This window comes from Onychostoma macrolepis, chromosome 12, assembly GCF_012432095.1.
Source record: "Onychostoma macrolepis isolate SWU-2019 chromosome 12, ASM1243209v1, whole genome shotgun sequence".
NCBI lineage: Eukaryota > Metazoa > Chordata > Actinopteri > Cypriniformes > Cyprinidae > Onychostoma > Onychostoma macrolepis.
In genome coordinates this window covers 17,551,698-17,564,495 of record NC_081166.1, presented here as the reverse complement: position 1 = coordinate 17,564,495, position 12,798 = coordinate 17,551,698, and positions in this window count along the sequence as shown.

The following is a 12,798-nucleotide window of genomic DNA, read 5'->3' as shown; positions in this document are numbered from 1 at the left end:
CAGCTATTTGCGAATACGCCTTGTCTCATCGGATCTGGAAGGATGCCAGATAATTGGAATTAGAGCTTCGGAGGTGTGTTGCGCCATTAAACGGCAGAATCAATCATTGGGATTGGGACACTCGACTCCCACTTCAATTGTTCACATGAGTCATGTTTCGTGGATTAAAAATGAGAGCGGCTTTCATAACAACGTTAGCAAGAAAAAATATGTGTGATTGTCTGCTGTGCGTGGAAATGACTTCTTTACAGTGTTTTATATTGTCTGCTCGTTATCTCTTTATTATATGGCTTGCTCATTATCTTTATCCTGTTTTATCACACAGCTTCATTACAGTCAGAAACCTCAGCTGGAAAGGTGCTGAGCAGAGGCGCTCTGTTTGCTCATGCTGTCTTGGGCCCAGACATACAGTTGTAGGCTATCAGGTTAGTGTTAAACAGGAAGAGTGATGAGGTTTTGCTGAGAGACAGCATCTCTATCACGCCAAGTAAGTGTCATGGGCTCCCAGTCTACATCAGTGTCAGCGAGAAAAGGAGCACACCGTCAGGGAAACGGGATGCCTAACGGATGGGTCTGTACTGCATTAATTGATGCGAAGGAAACTGTTTTTAACGTGTTAATGGTATTCAGTGTGGATACGTTATGGAGGGGAAGAAACCCAAGAAGAGGTTTTATTTATTTAGCATATATTTGCAAAAATTAGCTACAACCACTCTGGTCAAATTAATAGGAAACAATGCAAACCTTTTTGATTTTGTTTATTTATTCATATGTTTGTTTATTGTTCATTCATTCATTCGTGAAAAATAAATATACGAAATAATATTTATTTCAAGTTAAGCACACGACAAATACATTTCGATTTTTATGTACTTAATAAAAATACCCTGCAATTGTACTTTAAGTCTACTAAACTGGTATACTTTTAGTCTGCTAAATTGGAACAAATAATTTTGTATTTTTTATGATATACTGAAGTATACTTGATTGTGCTAAATTGCAAGTATACTTCAGGTACACTTTAAATATCTTGCATTTAAAGACTGATATTATTCAAAGATCATACAGTTCTCATTAATAGCGACATTAAAACACATTTTAGGCCTAATATTAGGAGATGTTCATTGTGCACAAGTAGTACTCCATATAAAGTTTAATTAGGATTTTTATATCAGTAAGTCTCGAGCGATATGTCAGTAAATATGTTAATAGATTTAAACTATACTTAGTATGAAATAAATGTATTTTAAATATATTATATTATAATATTACTTTTTTAGGGTTCATTCATTCATTCCATAATATATACCCTTATACAACTTAAATGATATAATTATCAAAAACCAAGATTAATTACTGTCTTTAACTTTTTTTACAGAATGCCATTATGCGTAAGACTCACCAAACTATATTACAGTATATTACCGTATATTATATTACATTTATTATATTATGTTATTTAAACTACTATTTTATATAAATAGATTTTGCTTTTAACAATGTTCTTTCAAATTGAAGCCAGCCAATGTCAATGGTATTCTCTGAAGACTGAAGTAGAGCCAAGAATGCATAATAACTCCACAATAACAAACTTCTAAAAGTCTAAAAATGTAGAAGATGCTAGTTAAAGAGAAGATGATCAAACAAGATCATCAAACTAAAATAATTTGGTTACTTGAAAGGTAATTCAGTTGAGCTAGCGCTAATGCTAATGGTGTTCAGTGTTGGGAAGTAACTAGTTACATGTAATGGAATTACGTAATTTAATGACAAAATAAAAGTAACTGTAATCAGTTACATTTACTGAGAAAAAATATGTCATTAAATTACAGTTACTTATGAAAATGTTAAGGATTACAAAGGGGGTTACATCTGATTTTTTATTTATTTTTTCTTCACACATACTCCCACATACAGATTTAATTGATTTCTTTCATAAATTGCAGTGAGTGCTCTAAAATATGAAACACCAATGTTTCAGGAGTTTATAATATGCTTATTTGATAACTCTTTTATTTCCTAAATGGGTTTGTGTAAATGCTTTATTTTTTAAGATTAACTGTTTTTTTTAAAGGCATTTGTTAGATTCCAGTGTTTCCTGTCATAGCTATGCAAAGATTTGATTTTAAAAACAGTATCATAGCTATTAAACTATTATGATTTTAAATATGTATTTAACCTCAGAATGATCTCAAAGTCTGATTTTGTGGTGGCTGTGCTTCAAAGGGGACATTGGATGCCCATTTTCCACAAGTTGGTATGATTCTTTAGGGTCTTCTTGAAATGGTCCCAGTGGTCGTGTAAAACAACTCCCTTTTTACCTTGTCAAAAACAGCTCTGTTCACAGCGATTCGTTTCGGTGCGTATCTCTTTACATGATAATGAGCTCTGCTCACCCCGCCCCTCTCTTCCGTGGAAGAGCAAAGGCTCTTATTGCAAATAATCATTAAAAAAAATATAAAGTGTGAGACTTACTACTTCTGGAGGTGCAGCTGGATCATGAACAATTGGTACTGATCCATCCTTGAGCTTTAGCTTTTTAACAAAACTTGCCTTGAATTGTTCCTCATTCAGAAAGCAAAGGAGAAAATGATTTGCGCAGACATAAATGAATTTAGGAGTATTCGTTGGCGCATTACCATCAAAATCAAAAACGAATCCACTGCGTCCTCAGTGACTAAATTATATTCTTCTACATCTAACAACAAAACACCTGCATTGGTTACAAGACATTGTTGTCGCTACAGCTGCTCAAGCGCAGAGAAAATGACAGACTTCGTACAACTGGCTGAGGGTGGAAATATGCTAATATGGGACAGTACATCAGAGGTTGTGGGAGGGGCTTGATAACTGTTTAGGTATTTGGGGGATTAAAAAAAAAGATTTGTAGGGTGGTTGTGTCTATGCACTACTAAGACACATTTATATGCAAATGAAGATATTTTGCATCCAATGTCTCCTTTAAAATTAAAATATTACAATCTTCATTCAGGTGATGAAGGATTTTGAAAGTCTGACAGTAATACGTGTTGAGCACTACTGCCCTTTCTGCTTTACATGTTTCAAAATGTTGAAAACACTGAAATTTAAAAAAATAATCAAATGTAATCAGTTACATTACTTTAATAAAGTAATTGAAAAGTTACACTACTTATTACATTTTAAGTAGGGTAACTTGTAATCTGTAACCTATTACATTTTCAAAGTAACCTTCCCAACACTGATGGTGTTCTAAAGACCAGCTTATCAATTGTGGTTTCTTATAGTATTAACAATAATGCTTTATTTCAAATGAATAATTTGATAATCATTGATAATGCAATTAATATTCAATGATTTATTAGTTCCTTTCTAGTTGTTGTAAAAAATGTTATAGAAATGTAGGCATGGTGAGGGCATTGAAAAGTTTTAGCCGTGTAAAAAAATGTACAGTGCTTTGACACGCTGACCATGGTTATTAATACTTCAGTACGCATGTTGATAGATTTTTGAGATATTTTCAAATGAATTAGCTTTGCCTCAGTGCCCTGTAAAAGTGCCTAATATTGTAATGAGCTTGATTTTATAACAACACTTCACTGCACCGATCCCAAGGCCTGGGGCGCTAATTAAAACATTGAGCTATTAGCAATAATTCAAAAAGCAAGTTACAAAGAGATGAAAGCTTATGCAGAGAGGTTTAATAAAACATGTTAGCTTAAGAAATGTTCAATTATGTTGAAGTGAGCTGTCAAAAACACTAAACAGGCTACTGGGCGTGATATATGGTTTATATTTACAAAATTATTCAGTTGCAGTTTGGCTTCAGGCTGTAGAGAAACAATGACATGAAAGTGACTTTCACTATCAACTAAGGAACTGAGACAGTCTAATTGTCCGAAATAACAAACACAGATGCCTTTTGTCAAGAGTGTTATTCATTTTGTGTTTTTAATTTGTTTTATGCGGCCATGTTCACAACTCATTTCCTACTTCAAAATCTTTGTATTTTGCAATACTTGTGTTGGAGAGGGGCTACAATATGTGAATCTAATAAGACATCATCTCAAAGAGGAAATTAAAGTGCAGTTAAAGAGTGATGAGACATATGGTCATGTGTACACATGATACTCCTGAAACATAATTAGCAGACAAAATTACAATCTTGTGTATTAAATCTAAATATACTGTACTAGTTAGTACTGCTGTTGAACACGTGTAGTTCGCCATATGTTAGCAGCACTTCATTAAAGGATACAATTTAATAAAGTTTGTAATGAGGGCTGACAGGAAATAAATATGAATTCAATCACATCAAAAAGCGTTCTAGCGCTTGCCTTCATTAAACTTTTAGCAACTACGCATTTTAGGGTATTGAGGTTCAGAAAGGGGACGCGTGTCGTTCTCCGAGCGTCGGCTAATCTGTTTGTGTACGCAAAATGGTGTTACTACGGGCTAATGGCCCAGCAGTCTAGCGCCAAATATCAGCTTTCATAGCTCTTATGAATTTTATATTTTGAAATGAGCTCCAGCAGTCACATGAGTGCTATCTATTTCATCTGTTTCACAAGCGGTATCCATTTCATAGGAACGGCCTAGCATTCTTCTTTTGATGTCAGTTCCCAGCGGTTTTCTGATTACCATTCGCTGTGTGGATGCTCCATTGTTTATTGATTAGGTGTTCATAAATTGTGAAAGAATATCGCAACGATGAAGTTGTTAAAAGCATTTTTAAATCGATTACTGTTGGCAAGTGGGAAAGTGCTAAAGCGGGGAAGAACTTTAAAATGAGTGAGGGCTTACTGCAAACCCCAGAGTCACATTGAGAGATTACAGGCAGAGCAGCGCTGGAGCAGTCAGGATTTATTTCCTGTCCCCTTCGCTTGCAATATTGTGTTTTTAAATTGAATATGGTTATGGTAATGTTTTTGATCAAGGATGGTGGGGCTACAGATAATTGAGTTGTTTAGATTAGAAAAAGCATTTCTCCACGCCATTACCGACATGACTGCCTGGACGGCTAGCGCATGCCGCGGCTCGGTCGGCTGTTGCTAGCTGTATAGAAAATAATGTTTGAATTGTAATGCTGTTCCCGTGAGTCAGAGTCATTTGTCTTTGTTCTGTGCGCTTGTGTCTCGCTGTGTATCACAGGAAAGATGAATGCGGCTAATAGACTGTGACACAACCATTAACTACAGCTGTAATGAAAGTGTAATAGAATCAAACAGTCATTTCTCTGCAGAGCCCTAGCAGATACAGGTAAATGTCTGAAGACTGGACACAAAGGCCTGCGCTTCCCCGCCACATTTCGCCCTTGAACTCCCATCAGCCTCGATGGAAACATCAAACACCTAGAGGGAAAAAAAGTGGCTGACTGATCATCTTCTTTACATATGAAACAAATCCACTGACTGCATTATTCTTTCAGTCTTCAACAAAGGACTGAGGTGTTCTTTCATGTGTGATCTCAGCTTTTATAAGCTTCTGTCCTTGCTCTGTAGGATATATTGACTGTAGAGATTCCCTGATTTTATAGAGATGTTACGCTCTTGAGTGTCAAGACCATAAGGGACCATAATAAGCTCTTGTTATTAAAGGCTGCTGGCCCTCTTCTTTGGACCTGCAATAATGGAGGCACGAGTTCGTCTGCTGAGCAATTGTCTTGTAAATAGGGAAATAATTCCCAGAACTAATTTTAATTTTTTTTCCATATCATTTACATAATATCAATATTTGTAATTACCCCTGGGTCATATCTATGTTTTATGAGTTAAAATAAAACAGCATAAACAGTGCCTTTTGTGTTCAACTGTAATAGTGAAGTGATTTTAACATTGACTGGACTGAGATACAAATGCTTATCAAATTAGTAAATTATTATTATTAAAGTCTTAAAGTGATCCTCACACTTTAATCAAACAAAAATCTAATAAGTAACTTATTAAAGATACTCCACCAGTTACGATTCAGCCTTCAGAGGGGTTGCAAGACTATGTCTAAACTACATTATATAATTTATAATATATTATTTTATTACGTATTATATATACCAGGAATAATTGCTTCTGATTGGTCTGTCGTGGCTGTCAGCAGTCTGATATTTCTAATATTTACCTTCATCCATAGCAATTTTGCATAAAACAGTCACAGAATTTTTGCTTCATTGACTAACATTCATATGTATATAAACACAGAGTCTGTGCATGCATTGAAAGTTCAAGTTACCTGAACTCTGACCTGCAAATTTGCATAATGTGAAGACGTATGACCTCTTAGTGCAGTACAAATAACACAAACTTTAAACCTGCAGGTGTGTAGTGTTGCAGGGAAATGGAGGAGCCTAGATGGCTTACTTCGTATTTTGAATGTAGTGTTATTTGTTGTATTCTTTATTAAAAACACAAGCCCTAGAGCATGACATCAGGCTTGTCTGAGAAAAGTACAATTTGCACAGAACTGATCATGGGTGATATACGCAAGATGCATGCTGCTTAGATATTTGTGCTCTGACTTGCTCTCATGTCATGCCAAGAAACTCTTATGATGGCTGTGCCAGATGCTGATTAGTTTAAACCAGGTGGGTTACCAAATGGGTTCATGAACCCCTGGGTTTGTTAGTTGAAAAGCTAATAATTAATTAATTCATAAAAACATAAATAATATTAAATAAATAAATCATTGTAAAATAAAAAATCGGTAAAACTTTACAATAAGGTGTCATTTGTTAACATTAGTTAATGTATTAACTAACACGAACAAACAATGAACAATGCATTTATTACACTATTTATTAATCTTTGTTAATGTTAGTTAATGAAAATACAGTTGTTCATAGTTTATTCATGTTAGTTCACAGTGCATTAACTAATGTTAACATACACAAATTGTGACTTTAATAATGCATTAGTAAATGCTGAAATTAACATTAACTAAGATTAATAAATGCTGCAGAAGTATTGTTCATTCTTAGTTCATGTTTACTAATGTTGTTAACTAATGTTAACTCATGAACCTTATTGTAAAGTGTTACCAAAAAATCTATATAAAACATATTTTTTTGTATGTTTACCTACATGTCATGTGACAATTAACCAACTTCAGATAATCATGAACATGTGAACATGTTGTTAAAGTATTGAAATATTAAATTCAAATCTCAAATAGGTACTTTGAGTAAATAATTTATATAAAAAGCTGACAGAATATTTTGGGAGTGCCTGGTTTAAACAACCATGATGTGTTGTTTGATTTTTAACTCTGATATTATGCAATTATGTGTGTAAATTATTTGTAAATATTATTTGTGAACACTGTTTTCTTAGAAAAAAAAAGTACAAAATATGTAACTTTAAGGTACTAATATGCACTTTTTAGGTATAAATGTGACAGCCCCATGCAGTAACAGCTTTTGTACCGTTTTTTAAATTATTATTATTATTTTCCTGAGAGTGCGAATGGGATAGGTTATTGTTGTCATATTTCTAAAACAAATCTAAGTCGCATGTCTTTATTAAACAAAAAATTGATGTAAAACACATCTTTGGGGGAAATTAAATGAAATAACCAGGTGCCTTGTTCATCATATTTATTTTCATATAAAAGCCACCAAATTTAAGTTATCAATAAAAGCACATGAGGGTGAATCATGCGATATCTGCTTTGGATCTCATAAGTACAGTAGCTGTTCCTTTATGAGAAGTGAACTGTCCGTCTTGAGTGACTGTACTTTTTTTATTCCTCCACTGACTACAGCTGTCTACTCTTGTCTATTTTCAGGCGAAGTGTGCGGCATCTTAAATTAGCCGTCTCTGTAGTTTTATACAAAAGCAGTTGGCACCATCACAGTTATCGAGCGTATTGACAATGACCTGCTCAAGTTATCATCACATTTTAATCAAACAAAATCTAAATAATTACCTAATTTATAATAATCTAATAATTTAAAATCATATTAAAGATGAGCTGGTATGGCTAGTATGACTGGACTATATTTTTAAACTACATTATTATGATCATATTTTCCGTCTGATTGCATTTAATAATTGTAGAGGGGAAAAACATGTTTTCCTGCATGATCACCTTTCCAATGTTTTGGACTGCTCAGTTGACACGCATCTGTGTGACACATGCAGATGAAGACACATGAGTCATGATTAGCATGAAAGAAGAGTGACTTGTCACTCATGAAGTCGTGATACACTCGAGTGGCTGTTAGAGAAAAGTGATATTTTTTTCTGGTGCTATGAGAGCATTAGACGGCAAATTACAAATATCCAGCATACTAATGTCATGCAACACTCATATTGAATTGCACTGAATCCTCATGACAGACAAGTTATAATTAACATATTTACCTTCAAATGATTATCTCTCTGCTTGAACACACAAACACGCAAGTGGATAGATCCAGTAATATATCAAAGAGGGGTCTGGTGATGAAATTTCAGCTTGATGATGAATCTCTCATGGTTGTATGTCTGGGGAAATAATACAACTGAATTTAGTCTGTTGAAGAAGCTTGTTACACTCCACAATCTAATGATTTAATAACAAAGGGATTATAATGTGCAAACGCAAGGTGTTTTAAAGATTCACTTCCTTTGTTTAAAATGCTGGAGGATGCACCATTAAAACAAAACCACAGCAGGTGACTAATTAATCATGAAGCTTCATTACAACGGCATGAGAAATTCCACTGAGTGATATATTCCTCATACGAATCAAGCAAAACATGAGAAAGCAGAAAAGCCTGATAATACCCAAACCAAGTATATCAATTTTGTTGAAGAAAAACAACATTTGAAGGAAAGTATACATTATAAGTGAAGGACCATGTTTCATGTATCATTAGAAACATACAGTTCAATCCATTATAACAATTTTCAGTTTATGGAGCTGTAAGATAAATGTGTCACATCTTTTCAAGTATTGTGGGATCTGCTCGTCGATACCAATCCAACGTGCCAAAAATGGCTGGATTAGAGAATCTTTCTCTGGTTCTTCAAAGGTATTCAAACAATTTTCAAGACCAGCAACTTTAAAGTCTATAACAATTGATTTGTTTGCCATGGGAGCAGACCCATTTAGACTCTTCGGGGCGTGAAATCTTTGTGAGGAATGGGTGTATCAATCAGAAACATGAAGAGATAGAAAGAAATAGAGTGTGGTTTGAGTTTAATATAGACATTGTTTGATGTACCGAATCCCTGCGGTATAAAACAAAGAAAAGAAATACTGCAACTCCACAGAGGTAGAAGACTGTCCTTCACCACGCTTATGAAATCCAGCAGAAGAGGTTTTCTCAGCTGGGCTAATTATCAGAAGCCATTCTGGCATAGAATGCATTTTTACTACATCTAAAATAAGATTCGGAAATGTTTTCATTAAAGTAGGACTTTTTTAAATAATCATTTAAAAAAGACATCCCGAGGAGACATGCTCGCTATTGACTAACAAGTAGAAAAAAAATGACACGGCAGGTTCAGCCGTCCCCATGACCCGGAGCTCTGAATTCTCATTCCATCCATCAAGTTAAAAAAGAAATAGAGAGAATGACGAAGAGATAGCATACCCCAAACAACTGAAGCTGAAAATATAATTATGTTTTATTGTCTTGCTATTTATAACTGCTTTCAATTGTGAATGTAAAAAGCAAAACAATATTTTGATCACCCTTTCCTATAGGGTGTTGCATTTACATTTATTTTTGCAATATGCAGTCACTCTTAACCCTTAAACCTACCAATGCTACCAAATTTGTCTCTAACCTTATCTGTATCCCACCTCAATAGCAGCAAAATTGTTTTGTGATACAATATGAACATTGTACGTTGTACTTATTTATTACTACAGTAAATAATAGTTAAGGCTACCTAATATAAAGTGGGACCCATTTTTTGGCAAATTTGTGGCAATTCATATAAATTTGAAATATGTATGATACGTATGAAAACGTGCAAAAAAAGTGTTAGGGTCCACCCCTCAGTGGGCCACCAATTCATAATATATAAAATAGTTACGAATTGCCACGAGAGTCTGTTGGAAAGAACCAATTCATTATGATTAGACTTTCCAATGAAATCGGACCTTCTAATCCTATACGAGACTGAGGGAGGACCATTTAGAGTTCAATAAAAACATGATTTAGAGTTTGGTCGTTCTACTGCTAATCGTTGAATAAAGTGGCTCGTTACTGGAAAAGTTTAACTAAACTACTAGCTGAACGACTCTCATGTTACCAAAACAAATCTATAGCTGGAGCTATCTGTTTCACAATGTATTTTTATCCGTCATAAACCATTAATACATACAACAAATAGGAATTTCCACTCAGGCAAGTTAATCAGCTATGAACATAGAAATAGCACGGTTGAACAGCATCAGTGCTCGGTGGGTTCTCAGACAAGCCAAATCTCTGAACGCTCTGATGTGAGTGTGTGGTGGAGGTGGGGATTGCTAAAGCGATTTGATGAATCACATGTCATCATTTTCCGTCTTGAATTTCAACCCATAAATCTTCTGATCTCTGTCGTCAGTAATTGTTGCTTCATACCAGTGTCCCAAACCTCAGCCCCTGAACTAAAAACCCAATTACTCTTGCATGAAAGCCAGAGTAATTAGCCTTGACTGATAGGTTACCATACCATTATGCTCCTAATTAGGTCCCTATCAGACCCAATAATATATAATATTGTACTTCAGACTCCACATAATCAACCCAGATGACATAACTCAGCGCATAATCATCTGTCTGCGGGAGAGATAAAGCTGTTAACTGATGCTAATGTACTTTTTAAGCAGCTTGGTGTTGACAGGGATTTCCTGTACTGTAAAAAGGCAACAATTTATGGATATATTTGATTTGCGACTGACGTGCCAAAGCACCAAATATTGTTGCGCCTGTATCAAAGGGCAAAGTGCGAGCAACCAGTTCTATGCTTGCTTACAGCATTGTGTGCTATGGGGGCACTTAGCAAAATGAGCCCCGGCTAATGTATCTCAAACGTACCCGTCTGGGACACACAAAGTCACTGTCAGACAGATAGCTTTATTAGCACAAAATTGCAGAAAGGAGAAAATTGATTTAAATTAGGGTTAATAGAACTTGCAGAGAAATCTAAAGCAGCATCCATTAAGTGTCTTTAATTCTCCTTTCATTTTCTCTCTAATCCACCTCCTGGCCTCCAGCCTCTACCCACTGACATGGAGGATAATGAGTACTGGCAGGCGTTAATTGCGCCGTCCATTTTACAAAAACCTCATCCTCCAGCCTTGACCATTAGCTCCTCTCTATGAGTGCGAGATAAGGCCTGACTGACTGCGGTTGGAGCTGACGACGTGTTGGCCACGGAGAACACAGGATTCTGTCTTTCACGTATCCCTCAGGGTTTCTTTACATGGCAGATTTCAGGCTAATTAATATAATTACTGAGCCATTGACCATAAGTTAGACACAAGACTCCCCTCTGTTCATGAAATGCACACGCTGTGTGAAAGTGGAGGAGTCGGACCCAGGAACCCTGCTGCAGGAAGATGCTGCTGATGTGATTTTCTTTTTCTTTTTTCCCACATGGCACAACATTCTGTTTGGAGTGTTCTAAAACGTCATCTCCATCTGCTTTCAAAAGGAAAAGAGTTAAGTTGCTGATTATATGCTACCGTTCAAAAGTTTGTGGTCAGAAAGATGTCAGAGTGTTCACAAAATATTAAGCAGAACTGTTTTCAACATTGATAAGAAGAAGAAGAAATGTTTATTGAGCATCAAATCAGCATATTTGTTTAATTTCTGAAGGATCGTGTGACACTGGAGACCGCAGTAATAAGCTTTGCATTCACAGGAATAAATTACCTATTAAAATATATAAAAATAGAAACAATTGTACTAATATTTCACGATCTTACTGGTTTTTGATCAAATAAATGCAGCCTTGGTGAACATAAGAGACTTGAAGACACACTACAAAATCTGACCAACCCCCAAATTTTTAAAGGTAGTGTATATATATTTATTTTTAATCTCAATAAACACATAAACAAGCCTTTTTTCTTTTTTTTAACATTAAAAAAACACCTCTTTATTGCTCTCTTACGTGCATTTCAATTTTTAGGAGATCTCTTTATCCCCGCAGTATGTTTCAAACAAAAAGTGTTTGCCTGAATCCAATGTGCGGTTCTCTGAGAGCAGATATGATTACTCTGGGATGTGAAGAGTAATGCGGGGGAACAATAACACAATTCTCTCAAAGGTCTTGAGGAAGCACTCCACCATCTGCTTCAACCATATGGCTGTACTATATCAAATGAGATGTTGCTTTTGAAACACAAATATCTATACTGTTTCTTAACTAATTCTATTTGGCTTTGCAGCTCTATACCATTACCACAGACTTTTCACAGCGCAACACCAAAGTGGCTAATCAGGAAAGTCAAGACAGTTCCCAGTGGCCAAAGACATCACTTGGGCCAGTCGAAAGCGAAGGTGATGTAATGTGATAATCAGCTAGGACAATACAATAAAAACTATTATCAACAGTATACAATAAGTACAATATAAGAAAAGAAAAAAAAACTTGATTTTATTATTACATGAGCATCACCCAAATTGTTATAGTTATTGTTATTGCTGTGCATGTTTTGCAGGCAGGCCTTGAGTTTCTTGAAAAATTAAAAGTATTGTTTTAATAGACATTATGTATAGGATGAATGAATAAGAAATGGTTCTTACTCTCTATTTTTTATTTATTTATTTTTTTTGTTTGCTTGTCTTCAGTATAGTTCATTTCCTCATTAAGTATCTTTTTGCATACTTTATTGATGCTT